Below are 18,012 nucleotides of genomic sequence, written 5' to 3' on the forward strand. Positions count from 1 at the left end.
TTTTATTCATTTGTTTTTTAAAGTTGCATTCATTCAGTTTTTTTTTTTGCTGGCACATCTTAAGGCCGGCACACACGAAGTACCTCCTATATTCGACATGCGGATACGATAAAACGGAGATAAGGGCAATCTACATAGCGCACTATCGTTGTTTAGCTTACCTTCCTTGATTTTCTGTTAATTCAGAAGCTATGTTATGATGGAGTATCATACCATCATACAGACTGACCATTTGTTGAAATAAATAAATGAATATCTAATTTGGTATCTCAGGTTTTTGTCTGTTGTTGTTTTTCAGGGGTTCTTGTTTATTACAACAACAAAAAAAAGGATAGAGAAGAATTGTACGTCTATCTGTGGAGCAGTTTAATTGTGTACATTAGTCGTGTTAGCAGTATTGATGCTTCCCTGTCTCTCGAACGTTCACTAAAGTTCTACCATGTTCTGGTAGGTTTTACCTCGCTCTGGTCCTACGCACAAGATTTAAAGTCTGCCTTGTGCTCCACCTCCTCGTGCTCGTGCTATACCTATCCATTAACATCTCTACACTACACCGCGTTCCCGTTTCGTCTATACTTTTTAATCCCCCGATGTGATACTTCGCGTATTAAGGTTGTGAGTACCGCCGCGCCGTTTCACGTCGTGTTTCCATTCCCCCCTCAGGAGTCCTGGAAGCCGAAACTCGAGCCTTCGAGATTTGTTGTTGGAGACCTTTTAGTTTGATCCTCCCGATCGGGTTACGACATCCCACTCTCCATCTCGGCTCGTCTTTCACCTCCCAAGTCTAGGGCAAACACGAGGTTTTGAATATATCTCTCTCTAGCTCTGCGAGTATCTACATCTGTATTTCCTGTTCCCAGAAAAGAAGAGAGGGGGTCGGGGAGGCTAGTTTATCCGACAAACACACAAAGAAGTGACCAATCAAAAGCACATATGCTTTTCGCTTTCAATTGTCACAGAGAAAGAGTAATACAAAGATTACTTTATGCGTAATTACATACAATAGAGAGACTGCATGCATCTTTAAAAAGAAACTTCGTATTACTCCATTGCAGTTTCAATGAATGACTCAAACAAAAATTACTAAACTTGAAGGAAGTGGAAATGCGACAAATAGGGTCAAATAAAGGAAAAGGTAATGTTTTTAAAGAGAACGTTACAAAATATATGGAACAATTGATATGGGGGTGGGTGCAAAGAAATGTGTATATATTCTATTTCATCGTATATGTGAAAACAACCTGCAAGTCTGCTTGGTTAGGTATAAAAATGAATGTAATATATACAATTGATGATGTGTCGCAGTCTCGTGATAGAAACATGATACTGACAAAGAAATCTGTTAGCCCTACTGGAAAGAACACAATGTCCCACAGTGTGTTCACAGTGTGTTCACATAGTCGACTATGTGAAAACGCTCGAATTTAACAGTGTGGAGATGATTTCACACTGTGGTGTGGTTTCCACAGAGTGTTCACATATAGTAATGCTTCGTTTCACACTGTGAATTGATGACTCACATTGTGTTCACACTGTTAAAACGCTCGAATTTAACAGTGTGAAGAGATTTCACACTGTGTTCACACTGTGTGCACTCTGTGTTCGCACTGTATTCACACTGTGTTTCTCACACTGTGGGCCACTGTGTTCATTCCGGCAGGGAGATGAAGGAAAGCAGGCCAATAGGTCTTGACAAATCAAAACCTGAGCGTCATATCGAGGAAGTCTGATTGGGACAAAGACAGATGAAGAAGGGAAATGGGTACGTCATTATTCATAAAATTCGTCAATAAGCAGGGAGGTATGTAGGACAAGGTTGAATTAACTAGATAAGTGGAGCTGTCTGCACATCTTGTTAAACTGGGTATGAAAAAGGCGGGAAAAGAGGACACGATAAATTTGTTATATTATTATGATACACATCAATACCGTCTGATGCTCTAATAATGCCACTCCCCATGGACACTAGTAGTACAATAGTAAATAAACGTATCAGAAAAAGAAGTTAACATGGAATGGGCGAGCCTGATTCCAGGAAACTAGCATCTGCTCATGGAGCTGTTTGATTTTACTCACTGCTTCCGAAATACGTAAACTCCCCATAGAGTCATCACAATGTTAAACATTTTCCCGTAATCAATGGATTAACTTACGCATAACACACAAACATTTACAAAATATAAATGATATTCGTATTTTATATCAAAAAGGTAAACGAAATAATTATATATATATATATATATTTATATAGATATCATGTTTTCGATCAATACACAGTCATTAATGGCATATTTCAAATCAGTCCTGCCAAATTGATAACGATTTCCCAAAATAGATGCTTGCCAGAGGTTTGTATATTAGTTATCCAACATCCTATTCCTATCTCCAGGAAACTTTTAAACACAGAAATGCCCATTGTGCGTCACCACCTACTTCAAAACCCGTGTGTGATATGAAATAGACTGTTGAAAAATCATGGAGCTACAAACTCCAAGGAAAAATAAAACAGAAATGAAAATGCGTGACTAATATATCTATGAACCCATTTTATTACTGGCGTCGTTTTGCAAAGGTCTCTTTTTCTCTCTCGCTATCTCATAGATGACTCAGTAGTTAGATGTACAGACTTTGGAAATAGTATGCAGAAGTACATTAATACACAGCATATAGAAAAGCTGAGGTACACGAGGGCATCGAGTTCATACGCACATAATATACATACAATCAGGGATATTTCAATGTAGAGAGAAAAAAATAAATCATTACGTCTAATGAGTCTAGATTCGCTTGCAGTCTGGAAAGCTGGCCGATTAAGTGTGAGAGGTGTGTTCTTCTCTTTCTCGCTTTCTCTTCGTTTTTCATCACAACTAGAGCGGGAATTTAGCGAGAGATGGGTCCAACAGTCCCGGTGTGATGAACGTCAAGATTTACGAGCATTGACAGCCCAGATTTTGCATTTACGTCCGTTTCTCTATATGCAAAGCCATCCTTTGCTTAATGATTTCTTGGGGCTTACGATCTCACCAGGGGGTAATGGGAATCGCGAGAGAGCCCGTAGATCCCGACCAACGCTTCACCATTCCGAGACTTACACACTCTCGGCGCCATTTCCTCCACGCCGTATCCTTCCCGACCGAAAATGAAGCAAAGATACGTCTTGCACATCACTGATCAGACGACTCTTTCGCTGATATCATCTTATGGCCCAACGCAAGAGCAAAAACGAACCAAAAATAAATATGGATGGATGAAGAAATGGAGGGGGGGGGGGAGGAGGAAGGGGGGGGGGGGTCTGCACCAAGGACCATGGTTACAGACCAGGATAACTTTCTGAGTGCATGGAGCTATTAGGCCCCCGTGACACAGACCTCTTATCTTATCGCAATGCGATCTCAGTAATGATAGAATATGTAGTGTAATGGAATAACATCCCATCTCCATCTCAAAAAAGGGGGAAGGGTAGCGTGTTGCTGTTTGCAATGATGAACAGCGGCCGAGATGGGGAGAGACAGAAGACTTTGATGGTATCGGGTGGAGATGGAATGGACAGATTGAGAGAAATATGGAAAGTGAAACATAGTGGAAGAATACGGAAAGGACAAGAAAGTAAAGTAACTTAAAGGAAGCATCAATGTAAGATGAGCAGAGGAGTACTGATAATTTAATATGGGTCAATCACTGGAAATACCTAGACTTACGTAAAGCAATGTTGATAGACAAGAAGAAATCCCAATCTTTGGAGGTGAATATGATATTGAAACTTTCTTCCTTTTTTTCTGGTCGTTCTTGTGAGACTCTTCAATAAAACTGAACAGATCACATCAGGACAGATTTATGCAAACTTAACTCCATTAATATACAAAACAAACAAACAAACAAACAAACAAACAAACAAACAAATAGGAAGAACATATATACATTTTACTCTTAATGTCTGACCAAAGAAGAAAAAAAACTCACAATAGAAAGGCCAGTCAATGAAAGAGTAAATGTGACAGAATGTAGAAATACTCCAAACGGGCGGATAAAGTTAGCACTTTGCGTTAATTGCACACAGTATTGCGTGAAATCTACCACAGCACCTTAACGCCTTGTAATCTCGTAAAGCATTCTGGGCGTTTAAATCTGATCCCGCTTCTAAATATTCACGACGGCATCAAGAAGCGATACGTAATCCGCAACCCTCGAACGAAACGTCTGTGTGGAAGGCAATGACCCAGAGACGCTGGCCGAATGGGTGAGGTCATGATTGTTTACCACGTGATCAGGGCCAAAAGTTCGACGACCGGAGTTTGGTCTAGGTTAAAAGGCAAGAATAGAGAGGTTCCAGGAGTTAACGCCGGTAGTAAACACTCTATCTAGCAGCTACATGGATGAAGACACATGGACAAAGAAGAGGCACATGGACAATGCCCCTCAATTTTTTTTTCATCAAGTCCTTAATGAAACAAGATGCATTCCTACTGATCATGTGTCACTATATTTTACAAGAATATGCCATTATTTTGACGTTTGTATTACCCATTCATATTGATTTGGCAATGAAAATAAATCAGAAATGGATGAATGAATGAATGAAAAGAATCCGCACAGTGTGAAGATGATGACGGTGATGATCAATGAAAATTCAATGTGAATGAACACAAATCGATGAGATCGATCTAACATAAACCTACCCCTGTCCCCTTAAAGGGAACGCAAACCCAAAGAGCAATGTGGATTGAGTAAACTTATTAACATTAGTAGAACACATCAGTGAAAGTTTGAGGAGAATCGCACTATCGATGCCAAAGTTATGGATTTTTAAAGTTTTGGTGTTGGAACCGCTGGATGAGGAGACTACTAGAGGTTATGACGTATAATTGGACAACAACATAAAGAAAATATAAAAGGAATTCCACAAAAATTTACTTTTCTAGCAAAATGAAAGAGTCCTTGACTAACTGCTTTCAGAAAGCAGGAGGAATAATTGCTACCCCTAACAAATGTCAGTATCAAGTTGATGGAATGTGTAATTTTCATGAAAAATGAATTTTTATTGAATTCCCTTTATATTTTCCTTATATTGCAGTCCACTCATACGTCATAACCTCTAGTTGTCTCCTTACCCAGCAGTTCCAACACCAAAACTTTAAAAATTCATAACTTTTGCATCGATTGCCCGGTTTTCCTCAAACTTTCACTGATGTGCTCTACTAATGTTACTGCTTGCACTCAATCCACATTGCTCTTTGGGTTTGCGTTCCCTTTAATACCGAAACCTAAGCTGCAGTAGGATTCATTGTTAGCTCCCATTTAATAGAACGAAGCATTTTTTTATGGCAGTTAAAGAAGTGACTGCATTATCGATAGAAGAACAAGTGGAAGAGGGGAACGTTGTTATAATATCAATAGGCTTAGTGATAATGAAGGGTATACGTCAAATTGAAGGACCTGCTACATTCTACCTGTAGAATAATCCATTTTGAGCTCTTCATGCCTACGACCGCAGTGAATGCGCATCAAGTTGCCCTGGATGGGCAATTTTAGTCCCTTCAAAGTCTTAACTCGTTCCATTCTGAATTCTGAAACTCCCATAGACTTGATACATAGGCCACCAGGTTCCCGTATGGAACGGATTGAAATCAAAGTGGTAATCAGACTCTCGATGGCAGATTGCAAACTTATCTCCCCCTCTCTATGTCTTTGTCTCTTAGTTGTATATACACGCAATGTTTTGGACTGCATCTATGTGACAATAATCTATCAGAATGATTATATCTATATACCTATCTATCCCTCTATCTCTCTATGTGTTTCATGATTGCGTCTTACCTGTAATGTGCTCAAGATTTCTGATGAAACGTTGGCGTAGACTGGGAAGAAAATCTAAAGAGAAAGTAATGGGAATTACTTGAACAATATTTAGCCAGAGTGTTCACGGCAAAGCAATTCACGTTTTGTACCATGATACATGCAGGAGCATCCCGGATGGGAGTAATTAATTGCAAGGCATGAAGGCGGTTTCTATAGCAACGCATCAACAGAGCAAGCACTTCAATTTGATTCAGGGTCGTGATATGATACAGGTAAAAAGAAATAAGTGCTACATTTGCATGTCTGCTGAAGGTAAAACCCAAAAGCCCCCAGTCATTAAGATTAATAAATGTAGGAGAAGAGTAAAGGAAATCTAGTGGTTTTTGCCTGTTGTTGGTGTCGTTTAAATTATTGTCAGTTTTGTCGTTGTTATTGTTTGATAATATTGGAGTGTAGCGGGATAAGAGGAAAAAGTAAAAAAAAAATGATTTCATGATCCAGCTAAGTATAATCAAGGTTGCACGTGCAATAACGTGAGATCTTAGGCGTTTGGACGGATGATCTGTAAGGGGGTTGTGCATGATGCTGTGTTCAAGTTCGGCCAGTTGAATTCAAAGCAGCAAGGTACGAAAAGCGTGAGCAAAATCGGCTGAGCATAATGCCAAGTATGACGATTAAAAGGTAATGAAAAGGTCATAATGACGTCATCATAATGCAGTCAGATACCATGTGAGCAGAAGTCTTCATGGATGACATAGATGAACACAATTCTTACATTATAATTGACTTATGGTTAACGAGAGTAGTATATATATATATATATATATATATATATGTATATATATTTACATACGTACACACACACAGGTACATATTGATTATTATCCGTATCCACTGAGAATTACTTTACTTACTGTCGGAAATATCAGATATACACTCATTTAGACACATTCACACACACACACACATACACACACACACACACACACACACACATATATATATATATATATATATATATATATGTTATATTACATATATTTTGTGTTTATATATATGTATGTAATCGTTTTTATGTTTATATATTTAGGCCTATGATAAAAGTAGTAGTTTACATTGAAGAAATGAAATAGGCAATTAAAAAGTGAAAACCGTTAGAGCCTGAAATCCTACTTTATTAGCGTCATATATCAATCTGAAAGGTAAAATGTCATGGGACAAAGTTAGATGGAAATACTCCTTTAATGGGCTGCGACTGCAATGTGTACGTGACAGAGATATATTCGAAATTGTCAAAGTGCTGTTCATATCAACCTGTTTTTGGAATAGTGTATATCCCCTTTCCTGATCCCCCCTAATCACACACAATCTCCTGCCAGACTTATATATTTCGGAATATGAAGTATATGCGACACACCCCTGCGAGATATTTCAGGAGCTTTCTTTTGGCTTCCCGCCTTTTCCCTTAATGAATGTGCCCTTCTCGTCCCCCTCAATGTTGATTTCACTGCGCGGTGATTTAAGAGCTTCGAGTACGTCCTTAACCCGGCTCTGCGCACCGGGCAATGTATTGGTATTGATTTTGGGGTCCCGGTGTAGCCGCCGCACACCACCACACGAGTTGGTTTATATTGCCAGCAGGGCGCAGTTGAAATAACGTGTCTGTCTGGGAGAGCTAAAGAAGGGGAGAAGGTAGCGAAAGAAAGGGGTCGACTGGAGGGATGATGTAAGGAAAGATTCAATAACCGTAATTCCATTGAGATTGAGAGAGATAAAGGACGGGTTTTACACGTCTGGGGGTTTTCAATCGGTGTTAGTAACAACCCAGCGGGCAGAAAATGCATCTGTTAGTTCTACATGGTATGTGCTTGCTTGTTAGTTCTTTGGGTTACATTATTTTGGTTGTTGTTGTTTGTTTTTTTTTTTCATTCCGGCAGGAGCATTCTATTTTAAACTACAAAGTGCTTTCCTGTAGTGGTGTTATCATGGTTGTATAGATTGCAAATCGTAACAGTGAATGAAGGGCTGGTTTGGTGTTCTATGGAAATCTATTCTTAAAACTATTATTTACCTTAAGAATTGGCAATGAAACACGAAAACTCCATCAAAAAGGCCTCAATGATTCCGTGAATGGTCTTTCTTCCAGTTGCTATACGGATGTGAACTTAAGGTAGAAAAGCAAGTATCTTTTATAGGCCTATACTTATCCTGTGTTGTGTGTTTGTGTAAGTATCGAGCTTAATACCTGACTACAAATAGAAAAATAAGTTTTTCTTTTTCTTTTAATAATTTTCTATTAGATGCAGAATTGTCTGTTTAAAATATTTGATGTTTTATTTTTTACTCACAATGATACGTGAGGGCAAATGTCGCCAACGTAAGTTGTGACCCACTTGAAAAATCGAAAATGATGCAATTTTCGTCACACCTACTTGACGAAACTTCACAACATAACTAATTCCCTGCTTTTAGACTTAAATTTTGAGCGCTGTGAGTAACAGCACCTTTTTGATTTCTACTTTAATTTCACTGGTACTGTCCCAAAATATCGAATGATATGTCTCTTTAATTCACTTCGCCCAATATCTGACCTTCTTGACTAGTTCATGCTGTCACCCAAATTTCAAGTGATACAATAATAGAAGTGCACGTTCTGTCGCTTTGCATTAGCAGGTAGCATTGCCTGGGATATTATATTCATTTAATTGATGCAGACTGTTCGGCAGTCAAGGTCTCAGGTATAACACATACGTCGACATTACTTTACATGTCTAACACGGACTGGGATGAACTTGACAAATTCAAGGCAAAATAGACAAAAATATGAAAGGAATATATGCTTTGCCTTGAGAAGTTTGTCCTATAAGTGACACATAATATATATATATATATATATATATATATATATATATATATATATATATTGTGTGTGTGGTGTGTGGGTGTGTGGGTGTGTGTGTGTTGCGTGCATATGTGTGTGAGGGGTGTTGTACATTCACAAAGGAATGAATATGTCAATTTTCTTATCACGGGTTTTTGATTGATGAATGATAGGAATTGAAATAATGGCTGTAACTTCTAATGTATCAATCTGCCGGTTATGCTCAAAAGAGGATAGTTTTACGAAAACATTACTTGCATGTACGCCACTTCGAAGAAAAACCCACTACATTTAGGGTGTGTCGTCTTGTTTTGATTTGTTTTTGGAAAATGGAATGCGTAGCATATAGTCTTACTCAAATCTCTTAGAAATTGCATAAATTTCCTCTTAATTTGAGTAATCACGTAGAATGATGTAAATCTGTGAAGACTATTAAGTTTCAAACATGACTTGGAACACACTTTCTGCCACAATGTGTTTTTCTCAGTATCAACAAAATACAAAAGCATGATAACGACATTCCGCGTTATTTGATTACTGAAAACCAGACACCAGTCATTGATATTGACACGCCCTTGTTTTGTCCTTTGTCATAGGAGAGAACGGTAATAATTGCATTTAAACAAATACATATTTACGCCCTTCTGCATGTCAGATGAATGCGTCATCAGATTGTCTGCAATTACATCCAGTTATGACAGGGTAAGCACGCTGTCACACGGTTGGCTAGAACAGAATTTATTGTACGATAATCTGCGTGTGATTTTGGGTCAAATTTTGGCGTTATCATTCAACCCTCCTCATTTTCTGAATCGAATCATCTTTATTTTTTGATGAATGTACAGAGGCTTTAATTTGTAAACTTGCTAATCCAAGCGCGTAGCCCGTACGGTGATGGGTTCATATCTTCTGTAGATTACGGAGTGTTTCTTCATTCGGTGATCAAACGAGGATTAAACACTTTGAATGTTCTGTGTGTTATCTGGAGCAATTGTGTAATATTGCACATGATAATTATGTTCGCGGTGTATTTGTGTGTGTGTGTGTGTGTGTGTGCGTGTTTGTGGGTGGGTGCGCGCGCGCGCGTGTGTGTGTCTTTGTGTTATTGCACTCAATGAGTAAATATATAATTATGCGACATCGATGCAGAAACCGCAAAAGAAGGCAAGCACTGAAGTATATACACAAAACCATGATTTTGATTTCTGTTTGATTACGTCCACTGCTATATTTGTCAAAAGGCGGATAAATCCTACATACTTGCTGTCCGAATAAAAGTCGAAGAATATTATTTTGTTTAACGCAAACACTTTGGTTCTATACAGAAGGCTTCTACTATTGTGGTTGACTTAATACCATATTGCTCATTTTTTCCGTTTAATTTATGTATTATTGTTCTTTAACAAAGCGTGAACGTCAAAATATAACAACGAAGGACACAAAAATCCTTGTTGAGAATAGGTTGTTATGAAGTAAAAAAGCAAATAAAAATGAGATAATCATTGCAACTTATGACTCGTAAGTTTATCGGACGAATTCCACGATACTTGGAAAAAAAAACAACCGAAATAAAAGACAAAACTGCAGGAGACCATCATCATAACCAAAGCTTAAGTAGGATGACGAATGGACGCTGAACTGATTAGAATGGACATTGACATCGTGCTTATATGCCTTCTGTACTCCCGACTTCATTTACACTGCAATCACGATTTTTGTTCAGACGTGCGTGCTCAATTTACGGGACGGTTTCTCACGATCTCCGTGGCAGCTACTGGCATTTAAAGTTTCTCAAACGAACCTTTGGGTATATATTTCTCGCAGTCTACAGAAATTGAAAAATGCTATGAATCATGAAACAATGTCAGATTTTCCACACATTTACACATCTTTCCACACAACAAACACACGTGTATGTGCGTATGTACGGGTATAATTATGCAGTACTATAGTAGTGTGCGTGTATGCAAACATATCTATATTCATTTATAGTCAAAACGTATTAGTGTAAGAAAAGTGTGAATATGTATATTTTTCTGCGATTTTCTGCTTTTTTCGGTCGTTGGTGCCGTTCATTTTTAGAAGGGAAAGTCTATATCCAAGTGTATATTCTTCGAGATCTTAATATAAGACTTTGCACAGCGAAGTTTTGTTTGTTTTTTTATCAGTATGCGATAGGGATCTTCTCCTAGTCACGTCTGACATTTGAAAAGACGAAGCGCATGGGATTAGCAACCCAGACAAGCAAAACACTGTTCATATGCTAAGAATGAATATGAGAGGATTTAAATTGTCAAATGCATTACAGACAAAGGGGCAGCCTGTTTGTGAGGGGGGGGGGGGGTGTCCCCCTTTGTTCCTCCTACACAGTGCACAGAGGGTCAGAAGAACTCTATTTGTTTGTGATTTGATTTTACGTGACCACTGAAGGAATAGTTTAGATGCTTATGAGCTAGCTGTCACGGGACCGAAGGCTTTTAGTCCCCCCTCCCCCTCCCTCGCGTTCCCCAAAGAATTGGGCAATGCTGATAAAATGTCTATAGCCCCCGCCCGGAAAGGGGGGGGGGGGGGGAGAGAGAGAGAGACCGGGACTAGGGTCCTCCGTATTGAGAGCCCGCTGTCTTATCCGCTTAGCCAAAAGACTCCACACTTCTTAAATTTCAACTGTTTCATATCAATAAAGCCAAGCTGATTGAAAAAAAGACAAAATATATTTAGAATTTGAAGAGTTCCGTAGCAATTCAACTTCATTGCTGTAAAGTTGAGACATTTGCGATTAAAAACAAAGAAAAATGATAAGGAAATACGGGGCATTTTAATCGTACCCTCAAAAATATTCCATACTATCTTAGATATCATTGGAGAGGTAATATTGTGCTCTAATTGATAATAGATTTACATATATGTTTAAAAATGGCGGTAAGCCCATTTGCGACCACACTCTTCATTTCTGAATAACAGTTTCGGGTCTCTTTGGTTTTCCCCACTCGCATTAGTGCTCAAAGGAAACCTATACTTGTGTCTGCAATAATCTAGTTTGACTGTACACCCTGACTAACCAAATTTAAGAGCCCTATTACGCTCACCTCAAATACGATGTCGGAATGGTTATTGTCAGTCCGTCGTTAACGTTGATCCCGATGGTATCTTATTCTTGCAAAAATTGTGTTTGTGTGTCCAATAGCTTCAAATGCTCTTTCTCTTTCATATACAGGCACAAATTCACAGCAGCATTTTTTCCATGTGACCTGTGGTCATGCCCTATATATAGCAAAGTTATCATTCTGGCATTTAGCACAAGTAGCATATACGCCAGAGGGTTCAATGTTCCAATTCTGCTTGCCCTCGTTCCTTCTGTTCTTGAGATTTATCTCAACTCTATACTCTGGCCTCGTCAATCATAAATACCTATACACACCTAGTTCACCCCGTACCTTGATCCCAGTATGATTACCCGGAGGGACGCTTTATCGCTATTATCTGGGAATTTTAATACATGAGGTGCGAACGGTGAGAGGGGAGATGATAGATAAGAAGAACACACCTGGAAGCCACGTCTTACTCTATCACGTGATTGAACGCAGCTTCGAAAGAGCGCTGTCGAATTAGGAACGGATGATGCGTAGTCTTCGGTTCCAGTCTGATTTTTAAAAAAAAGATGCGATGCAGACATCGCAAGAAGAAAGACGTGGGATGAAAATGACAAGGTTACTGAGGGGGAAAGAAAAAAGATGAAAGAAAGGAGGAAGAAAGAAGAGACAATAAGATAAGGGGCAACGGGAATTAAAAGAAAATGAATAACTGACATTGCAATGCAAAAGTATATTTTCCGTTTTCAAGTCACGTGTGATAAGCATGGGTGGAGATGACCTTTGTGTAAGACCATTAGCTTGTGCGCCTGGGAAAGAAAATCTAATGTACGTTCCCTCGACACCGACTAATGCAACGCAAAATGATCTTTGCGCACACTCTTTACGTTGTGTAAAGAAAAAGCAAGCAAACAAACATGTATTTCCGGCTCTCTCGTTCACATGTTCTTTAAAACGAAATCTGTGATGAATGAAAAATAGGTCCCTTTTCATCCTCCCGCGATATTAGCCGTTTGAAAGAAAAAGACAGTCTTTGGTATTGATCCTTGATACTTGATAAAGTAAACACACGGGGAATTAACATTTCTTTCATTCTTTACTCAAAGGAAAACAACATGAGTCACCTTTTCTTTCATGGATATTATGTTTCCCATGCTTTCAGAGAGAGAGAGAGAGAGAAGTGGAATGCTAAATATTTTACGTCATGATATGAATTAGCTCTCAAAATAATCTGACTGAAGGCAAATCAGAAACTACCAAGACACACATACATACACACACACACACACACAAAGGAAGAAAATAAAACAAACAACATACATGTACGTTTGTACGTATCTATTTCCTATCCCTACAATCTTTTTTATGAAACAAATATGTGTGTGTGTGCTTTAAAGTGTGTGCCATTTCTTCTCACTCATTGGTCGAAACTTATTGACCTGTCACGTAATCTCCAGACATTCAAACGCAATCCGTACATTTCTCCAATATATCTACATCGTGGGACATATTTTTACGAAGATTTTGATAATTTATTCTGGCTTTCCGTATAACATCTGAAGTGAACGCGCACACACGCAAACACACACACAGTTGTATACACACACACACCCATATATCATATGAATTATAGAGGAGACTTCCCAGGTATTTGTGCCATAAGAGTCCCAATAGTTGTTTTGTGTGTTCGTTCTCGGCATTTGCTTTAAGATGCGTCCATCACTCCACGAGAAATGAGCGTATGTATATAGCTGAATCCCATTTTTCTAGAGAGTAGTTCGCACTGAGATTCTTTAAATGTGGCCTGATATTTTAGACTATGCCTGCGTCTCTCGGAAAACATTCAGTTCCTAATGTGTTTTTAATGCGGATGGAAAATCCCCCAGCTCCGACGAAAGTTAAGCGAAATCTTTTCACGCTAGTGTCTCGCCGCAATCGTCCCATTAAAACGCGCCTAAAGTGACACTTTTTGTAATTTTAATTTTGTGTCCAACTTCCATAACAAACCACGAGTAACTCTCGAAATCCGAGCAACGTTCCAAAAAGTGCAACTGCCGCGGGTATTTAAAATACCCGCGAGGATTCTGTAGTAAGGTTGAATGACTGCCAAACCGAGTGGTGGAGAAAACACACACACACACCCACACACACACACAGACACACAAACACAGACAAACAGACAAACACACACACACAAAAGGAAAACATGACTGATTAGTTCTTGTTTGCCATGGAGTTCTAACAGTCGAAAATCTGAAAACACATCGAATAAGTCCCCCAAAAGAAAGTGTAGTGTTAATAATAGCCATGTGTAAACGCGTTACGCTGAGTCAATATTATTAGTGTTTTAATACTTTTGTGGCGTTGTTGTTGTGTTTTACAGAAATGAAGAGAGAGAAAAATGGGGCCATATATTTTGTGGTGAATGGTGGAAATCATCTACCAGTGTCGATATGACATAATGACAAAACAACTATAGTGGTATGACATTGGCCTGTTGAGAAGCAATTGTTTGAATTTATAAGAGAGTTTACAATAACATTCTTACTTTATTTGTCTTTTTAGGTTAAAAAAGTTGCATTCCCACAATTTCTTTCGTCTTTTTTAGTACTTTTTCTGTTCCTCCGTTGTCCCAGAAACACAACATCAATAGTACATTGCACCATATTCCTGTGAAGAGTGTACACACACGCGCTCACGCACACACACAAACACATACATGAATAAAGGTACATAGATTAACAGATATATGCACATGTGTGCTGTCATTGTTACTATTTTTATTTCTTATGAATGTACTGTTGTTTTGACCCCAGGAATTCAGAGTTGTAAGGTCTTCTTTTGCTCGCATGAATGCTGCAACACAGTCAACCTTATTCGATAGCAATGGGTATGGATATTAATATTAGATAATATCAGAAGTCACGTCTGTGAAACGACATGCAATTTTGCCTTCTAAAGCGACTACATCGTTGCCGTTTTCTTTTCTTTTTTTTTTCTTTTTTTTTTGGGGGGGGGCCGAGAAAATTGCGGATCGAGACAGTATAATGGATGGGCACGTGTATAAAGCATTCAGCATTTGCAACAAAATAATCAACTAATGCCCACGGAAGGCTGTTAGAAAGAGGCGTCAAATTAGGGGGTCGCCGAAATTGTAACTCTCTCTCACTCTCACCACACTCTATAGTACCATTCCCTCGAGGTGAGAGAAAAAAAATATCTCTGAGATAAGAAGGGATGAAAATAAATGTATATGGTTGCACGTCAGCTAAAATGATGATTATTCTGATATCGCCGTAAGTATGCTCGGAATCTTCGATAGAAATCACTTCTCTGAAAACTGACTATAACTTGCATGCATAATGTATTTACTGAAGTGCTTCGCTTATGGATACCGTAAACCTTGCTGTGCCGACTTGCGTTACACCACACAAACTTCGGTGGAACCAGAGAGGTGACCTAGTGCTTGGAAGGGAGAGACAACCTGAACTGGACTCAATTGTTACACCAGAGGGAGAGAAAGGGGGTGGGGGGGGGGGGCTGAGAAGAGGGAAAGAGCTCTAGCTCAGTATTGTTATACCATCGGGAGTACACGTTGTAGTATTATACATGTACATGTACAAAGGGTATTTCCGAAGTAGTACGACGCATGGGAGAGTTCAAGTACTGTGATGCAATGGAGGGGGGGGGGGGGGGTACACACCAATATTAGAGTACACACCACCGTGATACCAGTAGGAATACACACCACTGTGACTCAAAAGGGAAATAGTACACACCAACGGGATGCCACGAGGTGTACAGACCATTCTAGTGCCAGAGGAAAGATACACCATTATGATGCAAGGGCGACTACACACCACTGTGACACTACGGTGAGAACACACCATTGTGACGTCAGGTAGTGCACACGCCATCTTCATACCAGTACACACTATTGTGCTAAAAATACCTGAAGATATATGAAAGTATCACCTAAAAACCCACGATGCAAACTATTGGCCTCCAGTCAATGTCAGTGGCGGGAAGTCCAGGGTCGAAGAGCAGACAATTAAATTTACCCCAAGGAGATGCGATTTGTACTTGTGTTAAACCCAAACACATTACATCTCAACGGAACACGGCCATTTTGTTTTTCATTGGTATCAATGCACGAATAAAGGACCGTCAGTTCGTTTCTGAAAACAAACAAACAAACAAAAAACCAAAATGATTCCTCTTGTTATTTTCAGATTTGAAATAATGCATTAACATTCTTACTGACAAGCTTGAAATATTGATGGGATACGGACTTACCAATCCTGGTTTATGATGCACCCTGAATTATAAAAAAAAGTCTTAGTTCTTCCTTTGCTATTTTCTAAGCTTCTTCTTCTTTGCTATCATTAGTGTTATTAGAAAGATCAGAGAATTACAATATCATGTCATTAATTTTAAATGTTGTTTGAGTGACTCTTTAGCGTCGTTTGTTTGTTTGTTTGTTTTATTGTCTTTTGGTTGTGGTGCTGTTTGGTGTGTCAGAAAGTGTTCGTGCAGGTAAAACGAGGAGAAGGGACAAAATAGTAAGAAGAAGTGAACACAAGTGAAATGATGAAAACTCAACCCGAAGGTACTAATATCATGAGTGCAAGAGTCTTCCTTAACCTGAGCAGTGTTGTCTTTCTTCTTCTTCTTCTTCTTCTTCTACCTCCTCCTTCTTTTCCCTCCTCATTCTTTTTATCTTTCTGTTTCTTCTTCTTGTATTGTTATCATTATTTTGTTTTCCAGCAGCATGGTCCCTTCCGCCAGTCATAGAGAAAGGCTAATTGATATCACTCTCTTTATATTTCTTCATCTTAGGGAGATATGAAGGTAGCGATCTGTGACGTTAAAGATCCTGCTTAATGAGCATTACATATTTCATGTAAAATGCGCTTCCATTAATTCCATAGCTGTTTTCATTTCTCTTGACCTTTTTTTTTCATACATTTCACTTCTGACACATTTCAACTCAAGCCGTCGACCAAATAAACGTGTGAAAAGAGGCATTTAACCACATCTACACATTGCGATTCTTCATCTTTATTACTCTCATTTCACGTAATAGCCTAATCGCCAAATCTATAGAATGCTAAGATGTACTTCTGAAGTTCCTTAACTTCGAAGTCCCAGGAATTCTGCCCCCCTCCCCCGTCTGCATCCTGTCGCTCCTGAACAAGGTTACATCACTGCCCCTATTTTTCTTCCAAACTCTCTCTCTCACTCCCTCTCCCTCTGTCACTTGGTCTGTTTGTCTGTCTGTCTCTCTTTCTGTTTCTCCTTCTATGTTACTTTGTCTGTCTGTCTTTTTCTCTGTCTGTCTCTATCTGTCTTTCTCTCTGTGTATCTAAGGTAGTCTGTACGAGTCTCATTCATTATGTAAGCAGCCCGTTAGGACTCTGCGGGTGATAGAGTGCATTCTGCCCCACGAGTGACAAGGGACGCGTGTTTATGAGTTGTCTCAATGGGGACGGGTTCAACCTCATTAAAAGGTTGGGAGCTGGTCTCACGAAGACAATCGGTGGAATCCGTACTTTGCGACAGACTGTCTCGTTCTACCAGCCCAACGGGGGCCAAGCTCAAATCTAGTGCCTCGCACTTTCACTCTATCTCTGTCTCGTTATTTAGGTTTCATGCATTGTTTATGTTATATTGTTTTTGACGAATTCAAGCCTTGGGATGACATGATTTCTTTTTTATTTTTCCTTCCTGTTTTGACATTTGCGTCAACGAGGGCAATGTGGTCTTTAGTTGCTGCTCAAGGAAAAGTGGGATTCGCTTGCGCAGGTGGTTCTCATGTGTATTCATATGCGCGAGAAAATGTGTCACCCTTAAAGGGGTGCTTAATAAGGGCTGACACGTTATCATCTGTACGTATGTGTGTATGTATGCGTGTGTGTGTGATTTTTATCCTTTTTTTACGGGGAAAGGTTGCTTTAGTTTTACAGCATCATGTTTCTCAGACAGAGTTAGAAAAAAATGATAGACAAAGGAATATATCACGTACCCGAGGACACAGAACAATTAACCCTGAAGTGTAGTTATGTACACTGGCTAATCACGGAGGTGTATATGCGTGCGTGCGTGCGTGCGTGCACATAGGTGTGAAATCGTTCGTTTGTTTGTTTGTTTTTTAACTTGCGCAGAATTTAGAAGTTTGTATAATTATAGATATATCTGACATATGGCAGTGTTCAGTGAACATTGACTTCAACTACGGTTCGCATT

The sequence above is a fragment of the Diadema antillarum genome, unplaced genomic scaffold (genome assembly GCF_040938485.1).
Source record: "Diadema antillarum isolate AM-2024a unplaced genomic scaffold, OU_Dant_1.0 seq00000112_RagTag, whole genome shotgun sequence".
In the NCBI taxonomy this organism is placed as follows: domain Eukaryota; kingdom Metazoa; phylum Echinodermata; class Echinoidea; order Diadematoida; family Diadematidae; genus Diadema; species Diadema antillarum.